Source organism: Syzygium oleosum, unplaced genomic scaffold, assembly GCF_021117445.2.
Source record: "Syzygium oleosum isolate NSW1041296 unplaced genomic scaffold, Sole_v2.1 Sole_v2.07, whole genome shotgun sequence".
Taxonomy (NCBI): Eukaryota; Viridiplantae; Streptophyta; class Magnoliopsida; order Myrtales; family Myrtaceae; genus Syzygium; species Syzygium oleosum.
The window spans coordinates 1,032,995-1,045,263 of record NW_026607491.1 but is presented as its reverse complement, the minus strand read 5'-3'; positions in this window follow the sequence as shown (position 1 = coordinate 1,045,263).

Sequence of the window (12,269 nt, the reverse complement as noted above, 5' to 3'; positions counted from 1 at the left end):
ATGGCTTTTGGCATGTATGCTTTCACAGTGGCAGCCACAAATGTTTCGCATTGTAATCGTTTCTTTCTTTTGGCGGAGTCATTCATTGTAATTAGGTATGGAGAAATTTGGTTTAAAAATTAGCCTAAAAATGGAAAAATAATTGCAACCACTATGCCCTTGAGTTCTGACTTTATAATCAAATGAATTCACTATCCTTCATTTGTCGCAAACGTCATTGTTAGAAGACACTCATGGTAAACCAATAGTTTCAAACCTCTTGAGAAGTTGGAGCGATCGGCCATGGTGATAGAATTTGAACGATAACTTAGGAAATAGTAAAAACTTCACTCAAGAAGATTTTTTGTGTGGCATTAATCAAATTATTGTGTGAATAAGATTAAAAAATATCAATTCTCCATGACAAGGATTATAAAAAAAATGGAAATTTCCTTTTTATTAAGAAGGGAAAGGTGAGGAAAGTCAATATGTGTGATCGCCCTATATATACGTTATTTCGAGGGTGCCGCACCTGCCGTTGCCACTCGGCACCACCTTGGCTCCATTAGCTCGATAAAGGCCAACTCCATGTCAATAGCCTCACCAAAATGTTACAAGTGCCAAACCCATTCATCAAAGCAAGCAAGGCTCAAACTCATGACATCGCACGTAAGACTATCAGCCTGTACCGCCGAGGAACTGCCCTTGTCAATAAATAAATAAGCGCTCATACCATGAATGCGCATCAATAATTAATTAAGAAAATCAAAAAAAAAAAAAAGGAGAGGAAGGTAACGATAAGGTCCTACACAGATTTGATAGAAGGGAAGGATCAAATAGAGTGACATAATTGGCACAATCTTTCCCTACACCTGAAGATTAACATGTTCCCCCAACTGCTTCGGTTACAAAGCAATCATATCAAATTACTGGTCGTCGTTTGGCCACATGATCCCAATGTTGCGTGGGGTACAACGCCGTCCCACTGCTTTGCAAGGCTCACATCGTATTTTGCATTGGCCGGTCAATGGTCCACATGAAACTTGGTTCAGCGAACCCTCATCCATTTACCACTCAAAATCTGGCGGCTTGCTGCTTCGGAGTCAGCAATTGTCAACTCCCTGTTTTCACCTCCTAATGCGTATGTTTCGATTTTGGAAAAATGTCTCTGAAAAAATATAAAGATCTTTAAACTAAAAAAATTTTCTGAAATATAAGTAGTATTTGGTAAATTGTAATTTTAAAGTACATTGAGAAATAATTTTGGCTTAAATCTTGCTTGGTAAAATCACATTTTGAAAGACATTTTTGCTTTTTTTTTTTAATATCAAAACTGGCAAGGGCTTAGTGGCCGGTGAGGCTAAATCTAGTTGCCGACTAGCCAGATCTGGCTCGACAGCCTTGCCTGGGTCAGACGACCCCAGGCAACGGCCACCTAGGTTGCCAAACCTCAGGCGACCGTCAACTGGTATTGGGCGACCTTAGGCGAGGTTGCCGACATTAGATTTGGCTTGTGGTAGCCACATTTGACCTCGCCGGAGTCTCACTGGTCGCCCCCCCGCGGACTAAAACCTCGCTAGTGACGTCGCATTAGGTAAGGATATTTCGGGAATTATGAATTTGAGCTAGGGTAAATTTGGAAGAAAAAATTGCGTTTGCATTCCGGAAATGCAGCATTCCAAAGTACTCCGGGACCTTCCTTACGCTAAAGGCCATTAAAGAGTCTTAGAGCTCCCCTAAAAATTTTATCAAGCGCCATTTGCATTTGCCAATGGGAATTTGGGGCCCCAAAAGACTTTGGCAATGCTAAAGCCAACACATCCATCTCCAATCAAAGAGAAGTCATGTAGAGCTACCCATCACACACCAATCAACAAATACCAAGCATTCGGAATCATATAACGAGCCAACTATATATATGATGGTAACATTAAGTTTCTCATTCCAATGCCGCCACACTTAAATGTGTGTATTCCGACCAAAAAAATTGTGTGTAAAAATATGGGAAATACTATAATATATACAATTATATAGGAAAAATTATATAATCAGTCATAAACCTATTAAAGCTTTTGGTCATATACGAATGCTAATTTGGTCATAAACTTTTTAATTTTGTCAATTTAGTATTAAAGCTTTATGCGAACTTTCAATGTTGTCCTTCCTTCCGTTCAATTTTGGTCAAAAACTGCTGAAAATTAGTAATATTCTATTTCCAAAGAAAAACAACATAATCCACTATTTTGATAGCAAAAAATTTCTATCTGTCGTGATTATGATTATTTCTAACTTCGTACTAATAGAGGGAAATTTTGGGCCTGAAAGACCTCTGGTTCTTCTATTTAAAACCTACATTTTCCGCTGTGGGGGATGAAACTGCAACTCAATAGTGGCCACATATCTAAAGCATCAGTAGTGATCCCTCTCATATTATGTGATTAGAACTATTATCGCCTTTAATATTTTTTCTCTTTCAATAATTAGAATCTACTTACATCTAATAAACGGTATTGATATTGTATAAATTACAGGAGTTTTTCAATAAGTTATTAAGAAATAAATGGGATGCTTTTGTTAATTCTACTAATTAATATCCATTCACTAAATGGTCCACACGAAGTCATGAGTTTAATTCATGTCAAGAGCAAACCTCTAAACAACTAATATTGTGTTGCCTGACTGTGACATACCTCGTTAGAGAGATTCTTGACTGCTATCATATTAGTAGGGCGGCGGTGATGGGCTCGCTAACCTCAAACTTTTGGGTGGCCGGTGGTGCGGTGTGACTATGGCTCATTTCAAACATTTCACAACGGGTGTTGGACCTTTATAATCTGCTTAGAAGAAATCGCTAATGTCGGAAGCTCCTCTTGCCCGTTTGAGTTTTAACCATAAAAACTTGAACTCGTGACGGGGCATGTGGGACTATCAGCTCTGTACCGTTGGGCAACCACCCCTTGTCAGTAGAAAAAATAGGCGCTCATACAGTGAATACGCATTGATATTTTAAATTAAGAAAATGAAAAAAAAAAGTAATAGAAGAAGGTGAAGATAAGGTCCCACGTAGAATTATGGAGGGGAGGATCAAATAGAGTGACATAATTGGCCCGATCTCATCCGTACACTTGAAGATCGACATGTTTTTTTTTTTTTTTGGTCAGCAAGATCGACATGTTTTCCCCATCTGATTCGGCTACAAAGCAATCATATCAAATTATTGGGCGTTTGTTTGGGACCTCACACGAGCTTGGCAACCATACGTTCCCAATGATTGAACAAGAGCATTGTGTAGGTCAGTGAAGGGCCTCCCGAATCATGTTGCGTGGGGTACGACGTCGTCCCGTCCCACTGCTTTTGCAAGGCTCAAATTGCATTTTGCATTGGCCGGTCAATGCTCAACGGGAAAGAGTGGTTCGGTGAACCACTCAGCCATCCACCACTTAAAAATCTGGTGGTTTGCTGCTTCGGGGTTGGCAATGTCAACCCCCTGTTTTCACCTGCCAATCTGCCATGTAGTCCCATCAAGGAGAAATTATGTAGAGCTACACATTTTAGGGGTGTCCATTTTACCTGGTCCAAACCGGACTGCCCATCCCGAACCGAACCAAACCGAAAATACCCAAAAAATTCAGTTCGGTTCGGGTCTCATTTGATTCGGATATTAAGAAAAGAAATTCAGGTAGTTCTCCGGGTCGGGTCTAGTCGGGTTTCGATTTTTCTTTTCTTTTTTGTCTCCCTTCTCACTTGCATTCTCAAGAATTCTAAAAAAGTATTATATATGGCATAATCTTTCTAAAGCATGCGCCACGCATGCGGCATTGTTTATAAACAACTCGTTTATCCACAAGTCTTGTGCAAAAAAATATATTAATTACCTTATAAAGAATGACCGAGAGACTCGTGTGTTATGCCATTAATGGCGAGCAAAGAGAAATGTGATTTTAGATATATCAAGTTCATCCATGAAATCAATACAGCCAATGATGTGACCAACTACAAAAACAACAACAATAACTCAAAAACCCAACCCGACCCGACCCGACCCAGCCCGATAACTTGGGATAAATGTGGATCGGGTATTGGGTCAGGTTGAGTCGGGTCAAACATGATTCCATTCTGGGTCGGGTATCCCACCCACACATCACACGCCAATCAACACATACCAAGCATTTGGAATTATCAGTCGATTAACACTCCGTTTATTTGGTGATAAATAAGTAATTTGGAAAATATTATCCTAAAAATAATTACTTATATCGTTTGAAATAATTAGTCAATGAAAGATATTTTTATTATATACGACAATTTATGTATGAACATTTTCATGGGCGATGAAAAAAACTTTGGTTTATTTATTTTTATAAGCGATACAATCGATTATTTTTAGGAAAATATTTTTCAAATAATTCATTTTAACAAACGAAGCCTAAGTATAGAAATTACTCTAATTATGGTAACATTAATTTTCTTGTTCCAATGCTGCCAAAAATGGCACACGTGTGTAAAAGTACGGAAAATAATTCAATATATACGCTTCGGTAAAGCAAACAAAAACTTCCTACTTTTAAAAGGAAATTGCAATCTTATTTTTTCTCCCCCCGTCCCCAAAAAAAAGAAAAAAAGAAATCGTCAATTAGTTATTTAATGAATATTCTATTAACAGGAAAATATGAAAATTAATAATTTTATTTCATCTATCACATATTTCTATCATAAAATTTAAATCATTTTTTTTATCTTACAAATAACCTTTTGAAAAAAAAATTCAAATTTTGAAATATTTTTCTCATTCTACATGTATGTGCATAATTTATTAATATTGTGTCAATTATTTGGCCATATTGTTCGTGTCATTCACACCTTCGTCATCTAGTTTGTTCTCATCTGAACGAAAGATAAAGTATATTTTCTTTATCTTTCCTTGCCACTTTAGGTCCGTTTGGTTCAACTTTGCAAATGGACTTTGGGGAATACAAATACCTTTAGGTTAAAGCCCCTTGAGGAAATGCAAATGGCGTTTGGTAAAAAATTCTTTGTGAAGCTACTTTGACCAAAGTAGTATTTAGCTAATTTTTTTTTGCAAAGGGTTTTGGGATCCTTTTTTATTATAAAAAAGAAGTTACCCTTCGCAGGAGCCAGCGAAGGGCTACAGCGGCCAGCAAGCTAGATCTGGCTCTGGCGGCCATCGCCCAAGGTCGAGCAACCGCTAGCGAGCCAAAACTGGCGCCAGCGGCCGTCGCCCGAGGTTGGGCGACCCACAGCGAGGGTCGCGCGACCCAGGCGGCCGTCGTCGAGGGTCGTCGCCCGACCTTAGGCGACAAGGCCTGAGGTCGCACGACCCAGGCGTCGTCGCCTGGGTTGCGGTCGCCTAGGTCAAGCGACCCCAGGCGATGGCCGCTTGCACCCAGGCTAACGTCGCCTGAGGTCACGCGACAGTCGATTGGGGTCGCGTGACCCAGGCTGATAGTGCCTAGGCAGTCGCGCGACCTCAAACGGCCGTCGCCTGGGTCGAGCGACCTCGTCGGCCCCTCACCGGCCGTTCGCCGTCCAGAACCTATGTTGTCAGTTGCCTTCGCCGATCACGCTTTCGTGAAGAAGATGAACAGTAACAACGGGATAAAATCGAAATATTAAAGAATAAGTGAGGATAATTTGGAAAGGGCAAAATAGTTTCAGCATTTGTGGAATGCCGAAAGCCCAAAGCTGGTCCGGACCGGCTTTGGGCTTTCGGCATTCCAAATGCTAGCATTTGGCCAATGGAGTCCGGAAAGCTAAACCAAACGGTTCAGCATTTCCCCAAGGGGCTTTCGAGACCAAAAGCCCCTTTTCAAAACTGAACCAAACGGGGCCTTTAAGTGGTTACACCAACTCGAATAAGAAAAATCCAGAGTCCTCATTACGCTTCAATAAATAGCTTATTTGTTTATTTTATAGAGCAAAATAATGAATTTTCACATAAAGGATCCATTCGTTTAGCAAAACATGAATGATTTGAAAAATATTTTCTAAAAAATAAACGCTCGTATCGCTTATAAAAACGAATGAGCAAAAATTATATTTATCAGTTATGAAAATATTTAGATATGAATTATTGTCAATAATGAAAATATTTTTCATTGACTAATTATTACAAGTGATTAATTTTAAGAAAAAAAAAATTTTAAACCATTCATTTTCACCAAAAAAATATGATTATTTTTAGAAAAATATTTTCAAACTATTCATTTTATAGTCAATGAAAAATATTTTCATTATCAACAATAATTTATGTTTAAACATTTTCGTGGATAATGAAATTTTTTTTTTCGTTCATTCATTTTTGTAAGCAATACAAGTGATCATATTTTTGAAAAATATTTTTCAAACTATTCGTTTTTTCGTGAAACAAACGCACCCTAAACACTACTTAGATGGCTATGTATCATATTACTTCAAAAATGAAAAACATAATCCACTATCTTGAAAGCAAAAAATTGCTGTTTGTCATAATTAGACAAGTGGTTCTGAGTATCTTTAACTTCGTATTAATCGTCGGAAATTTTGGGCCTAATGGACCGCGGCCTTCTATTTAAAACCTACATTTTCTGTTGCGAGGGATTTAAATGCAACAACCGTAGCTACATATCAATAACACATTAATAGTGATCCCTCTCCTATTATGTGATTAGAACCGTTACACCCTTCGAAATTTTCGTTCATCTTTCAACGATCAGAATTTACTCAAGTCTGATAAATGGTAACGATATTGTTTAAATTAAGAAAAAGAGTTGTGTTTTCTTTTTTATGTTATCAAGATATAAATATGATGCTTTTGAACCCATCTGCGCATGGCCGAGTTGGTGGACGCTTACCTTCCCTCCCAAGAGGTTCTGGGTTCGAATCCCCGCTCGACTCCGTAATTTAAGTGGGGGGCCCTGGCAGTGGGTTGCTGGTCTAGTCTCCCCCGAGGTATAGGCGCCCCGATTACTTGTGCTGGCTCGTCCCCGGGGAATGGTGGCGGATCCTCGGTTACAAAAAAAAAAATATGTTGCTTTTGTTAATTGTAACTAAGTTCATATTCATTCAAGAAATTGCTCCCATGAGATCACGAGTTTTGTTGTAAGAAAACCTTTAACGGGCTCGTTTTGCATTGCCTAGTCATGACATACCTCGTGTAAAAAGACTTCTGACTATTAATATCTTGGTAGGGTCTACAGTAATGAGATCATTGATCACAGACCTTCGGATCGTAGATAGTACAAAGTAATTACTGCTCATCTCGAACATTTCATGGCATGTGTTGGACCTTTATGATAACGCCCACGAGGGATCATTGGCACTGGAAACCCCTCTCACCCTTTTAAGTTTTAAACATAAAAAGGAGAAGAAAGTAAATGGCTCTACAATGAAACACATCGTGATTATGGAGCAACGAAATATGTAAAAGCATAACTAGCATTTAGAAATGACAAACGCTGTTTAGTGAGAATAGTGATGAATAAACATTTGTTTTTTGATATAATCAAAGATTTTCTAATTAAGAAATGTTTAAAGAAATAAATAGCAAGTTAAATGATATTGCTTTCTATTTTTAGTTCTACTTTAAGTATTTGTAACTTGACTTTCTCATTTTATTAAGGGTTAATACCATGAATAATCACAAATTGGTACTCTTGTGATAAATTTATCTCAAACAAATTTTTGGATCACAAAAAACCCCAAACTAATACACTCGTGACATATTTATCCTCTATTAGTTTCATTAAATTTTACTGTGAAATTGCTGAGCTGGATGACACATGATAACAACTCAATTGACATGGTAAGTCCACGTGAAAATCCATATCAGTTCGGGGTAGATTTGTCTCAAATGTATTGATTTGAGGTTTTTTGTGGTATTAATCATTTTATTAAATATCTTAAATCACTCGTGGCAAAAAAGAAAAAAAGAAGAACGCAAATATAAATAAACATGCACAGAATCATACGTATAAATAGTTATATATATTTTTCTTTTTTTGGTATGATGGAAGTTTAGGAGGAGGGGAGTACGGGTGAGCATGGTCCAGGTGGGCGGTTCCTAACATGGAATCGAGAATCACCCCCTAAGGACCGGTTCCGAAAAATTGGAACCGGGAACCGTCCGTTGGTTCTATGGATTCACCCGGGAACCAGACCGGATTACCGGTCTAGTTCCCGGGTGGATTCATGAAACTGGTCCCACCAAACTTCACGCAAATGGAGGTGATCGAGAGCGAGAGAGGGGGGCGATAAACGGTCAGAGGCACGACCGTGAATTGACGGTGGGAGTTGAGAGTCGAGCTTCAGATTATGAATTTTATGGTTTTCATTTTTCTTAAAATGTTTTCTAATTTTTTTTTTGTTGAAATTTTTCTTAAAAATTATATATGCGTATATATATATTATCGGTTCGGTCCGGGTGAGTGGGTCCATGCCTAGAATTAAGAACCGAATCAGTACTCACCGATTATAGTAAATTAGAATTGAGAACTGGACTAGTCCCAACGGGAACCGCCAATTCCGAACCGATCCAGTCCAGTTTCGGGTGGTTCATGGTTTCTTTGCATATCCCTAAAGGGGAAGTTTCCTCATGCCACCACAGGCCTAGAAGGTCTTATATCGGATTTACATATCGCCTATCGAAGGAGACTGCTGATTGCAGGATTCGAACCTGGGCATGGTATGCGAAAAGTTCAAATCTCACTAGCTAAGCCAACCCGCTTTGGCATATTTAAGGCTATTTAACATCATGTTGAATGCTTTTATTCTCAAATTAAGAAATATACTCTTTTATGGGAAAGTAAAATGAGTACATTTTTCTCAAAATAAGACCCGAACAAACAGGCTGCATAGATATAAAATAGAAGTTGAAAAAGTTTTCTGGTGATTCAATACCGGCCATACGATGGTGGGACCCATATACAGAGTTCGTCATACACTATTGGCTCACCACTCGTGGTGGGACCCCAGCGTGCAAGATCCACGGCTCAAATTCTCGAGAGTGGGCCCCACAGCTCGAGGCCCCAAATCACCGCACATGCCCGGCCTCCTCTAGCCATGGGGATGATTGGGTTGACCCCATCCAATGATTGAGCAGGCAGACACGTGTCCCCCGAGTGGGGCCCCTAGGGCCCATTCCCTTTTTTGGGCCCATATCAAACGAGGCCCAAGTTCACGGGTTTGGCGTTGGGGGGCAAATGAAACGAATGGCCTCAATTCACCACTCGAAAAACGAGTGGCTTAGGGTTTGCTTCGGCTTTGAATGTTATACTGTTCACGTCTTGCAAGATATGGTTTGAATTGCCGATGCGTGTTCGGTTCGGCCAGGGACAATAATGGGCCGGGCTTTGCGGGCCACACGTGCCCCTCACCACTGGTCAAAAGTCCAATCAGAGCGGGTGGCTCATTTTGTGGTTGGGACACTTGGCACTTGGCGCAGAGCTCATCAGGCTGCCGGAAAAAAAAATGGGGAAAATGATTTCGTTAGGTCCGCCGGATGCATTTGAGTTCAATGCACCACAACCCTTGATTTCGACGGATCTCACATGGATCCCGCATAATCAAGCAATCGTGGTGCGTTAGGCTTGCACGCACTCGACATACCCTCTAAAAGGGGATCTAAATTTTGGCAAACTATAGATCGCTCGCAGGAAAGTGTTTGGTTTCGATTGCAGAGCTGGTCACACACACTACTGCTCATTGAACAAGCCCATCACCCCTACCCCACTCCAATGCGAGTGGGAAACCCAATACCAATGACACACTTGAACCCCAAACCCGTCTTTTGCAAAGTGACCAAGATTTCTTGCGATCAAAGATGGGCTGTAGGCATGCTTCTCGAGAAACTTGTATTCTCTTTTATTTGCTAATGTATGATGCAGTGGATATCTTGAGGCCTTGAACATTATAAAACCCCGTGTGATGTACGTTGTGTACAAATCGGCATACTGCCGGAGATATGTGAACCTAAATGAAAGCTCGAGGAAGGACTTCGCAAATGAGTCAAAAGTACAGGAGGTGTCCCCATTTCACCTTTCTTTCTATGTTGTATGCAAATTCTGTGCCCGCTGGCAAGCGCCTATAGCTTAGTCTTTCAATGTGTTTGTCAAATTCTCCATCTTACCAAACGTAGCGATTAGCGTCTTGTTCGCCTATGGCCCTCCGATGGTCGTATTTGTGCATCCTCTTGGACAACCCTTGTGGCATAAAATTATGTCTCCGGTGATTATCTGTATGTGTGAGACTGGGTGATTGCCACATGTAATCAGGATTAGTTATATATTCAAAAACCTTGAATATCACATTATGTGGGACGGATTGTCACGTCTGGTGAAGATTAGTTGGATATTTAAAGAGCCTCTGACATATAATGACCTGCAAAAATCTTGATCCTAGATGATAAAAAACGGTCCATGTTTTCCTTAATCTCTGGTTGGAAGAAAACCTTCTAATTAATGAGTAAGGAATATGAGCATCTTAGCATTTATTAGTTAGTTAAGTTTGTATATATGTTGTGGTGATAATGTTTAAACCCACCAATCATAAGAATTGTTGGAGGAAGTCAAGAATAAAAGAACATATAGCCCTTATAAAAAAAAAAAAAGAACATATAGCCTATAAAATGTTTTTACATATCTAGGGCTCTTAAGGACGGAGAAACTATTAAATATATAGCTGTTATAAGATTGACGTGGTGCAACCAATCAATAACATTATCTGAGTAATGTGCATCCCAGCCGACTTTGCATTTGAATTTCGAAATATTCCATCTTTGATTTGGCTTGCTTTAGCGCCTTGAAATTTTGCAAATTGGGATAATTGGCTCGATTCCTAGGGTATTCCCAAACCTTAAGTCAAGTTAGCTGCGAAACCAAATACATGAATCTAAACCATGGAGGAGTCGCAACCAATCGATTCATTTAGCCTAGGTTGATTATATACTCACCTAAGCAGTTGCAAGGAAAATAAACTACCAAGGTGACTTGTGCAGAGTGACCAGTCAAAGTGGTTAAACAAGAAGCCAAAGTCTTGGGTTCAGTCATGCGAAGGACTTATTAGCATTGCACAATGCCCTTTCGGTGCCACAGCACTTTGATTAAACCCCAATTCCCATTTTATCCTACAATTTTCTTATTTCAATTGAAAACTTTTGAACATTTGAATTTTGGCCAATATTGAATCAGGTTGAAAAAATCACATCATCTTGCGTACCAGAGTGACACCATTGCGTACTCTGTTTTTTTACAATATGATACACATTATGTGTAACGTCGAATGAGAAATGTTTAATGATCGAAAATGCATGATTGAATGACATATAATTCAAGATTGAATATACAATAATTGAATAAGATGATTGAATGGCATGCGGTGATCGAATATGACATGAACAACGACATGGGGTATCGAATATGGTATGTGCGAATGACATGTGATAATCAAGTATGACAAGTGCAAATGACGTGCGGAGATTGAACAAAACATTGCGTAAATGCCATGCGACAATCAAATATAACATGCGTAGATGACATGCGGTGATTGAACATGATGTGTACGAATGACGTGGTAAATATGATAGATGCAAATGACATGCGGTAATTAAATATGACGTGTGCTATATGATAATCTAAACATGACATGTGCAAATTACAGGCGGTAATCGAATATCACTTGAGTGTATGACGTATGTATCTAATTGGGCATGTGCTTATGACATGTAAAACGACATGGAAATCGAATATGACATGACTTAAAGATATGTGTCATAACTTGGCAATTGAATTCAACATGTGGGAATGACTATGCGAGATGACGTGTCAATCAAATCGGACTTGTAGGAACGACGTGCATAATTATATGGCAATGGCATATGACACATACGAGCGACATGTATGATCACATAATTAATTATACTACCAATAAAAGAAGAGATTTGAGGAATGGTATCTGGTAAAATCGATCATTTGACCATTCACCGTAGTTTGTTCACCATCCACTCTCTTCTTGATGTCCATATCTTCTTTTTGGGAAAATGACAAAAATAATCCCTGAACTTTGGTCAAATATGGAATTTGATCCCTAATCTTTTAATTTATTCAATGTCGCCCCTAAACTTTAACCCAATGTGTAATGTGATCACTGAATTTTTAATTTGTTCAATGTCATTCCTGAACTTTTGGTACATATTTGATTAAGTTCTTGAACTATATAGAAATGTTCAATTAGTTCTTCCATTAATTCAAGTTCAGGGACTACATTGAACGTTTTTATATAATTCAGGGACTACATTG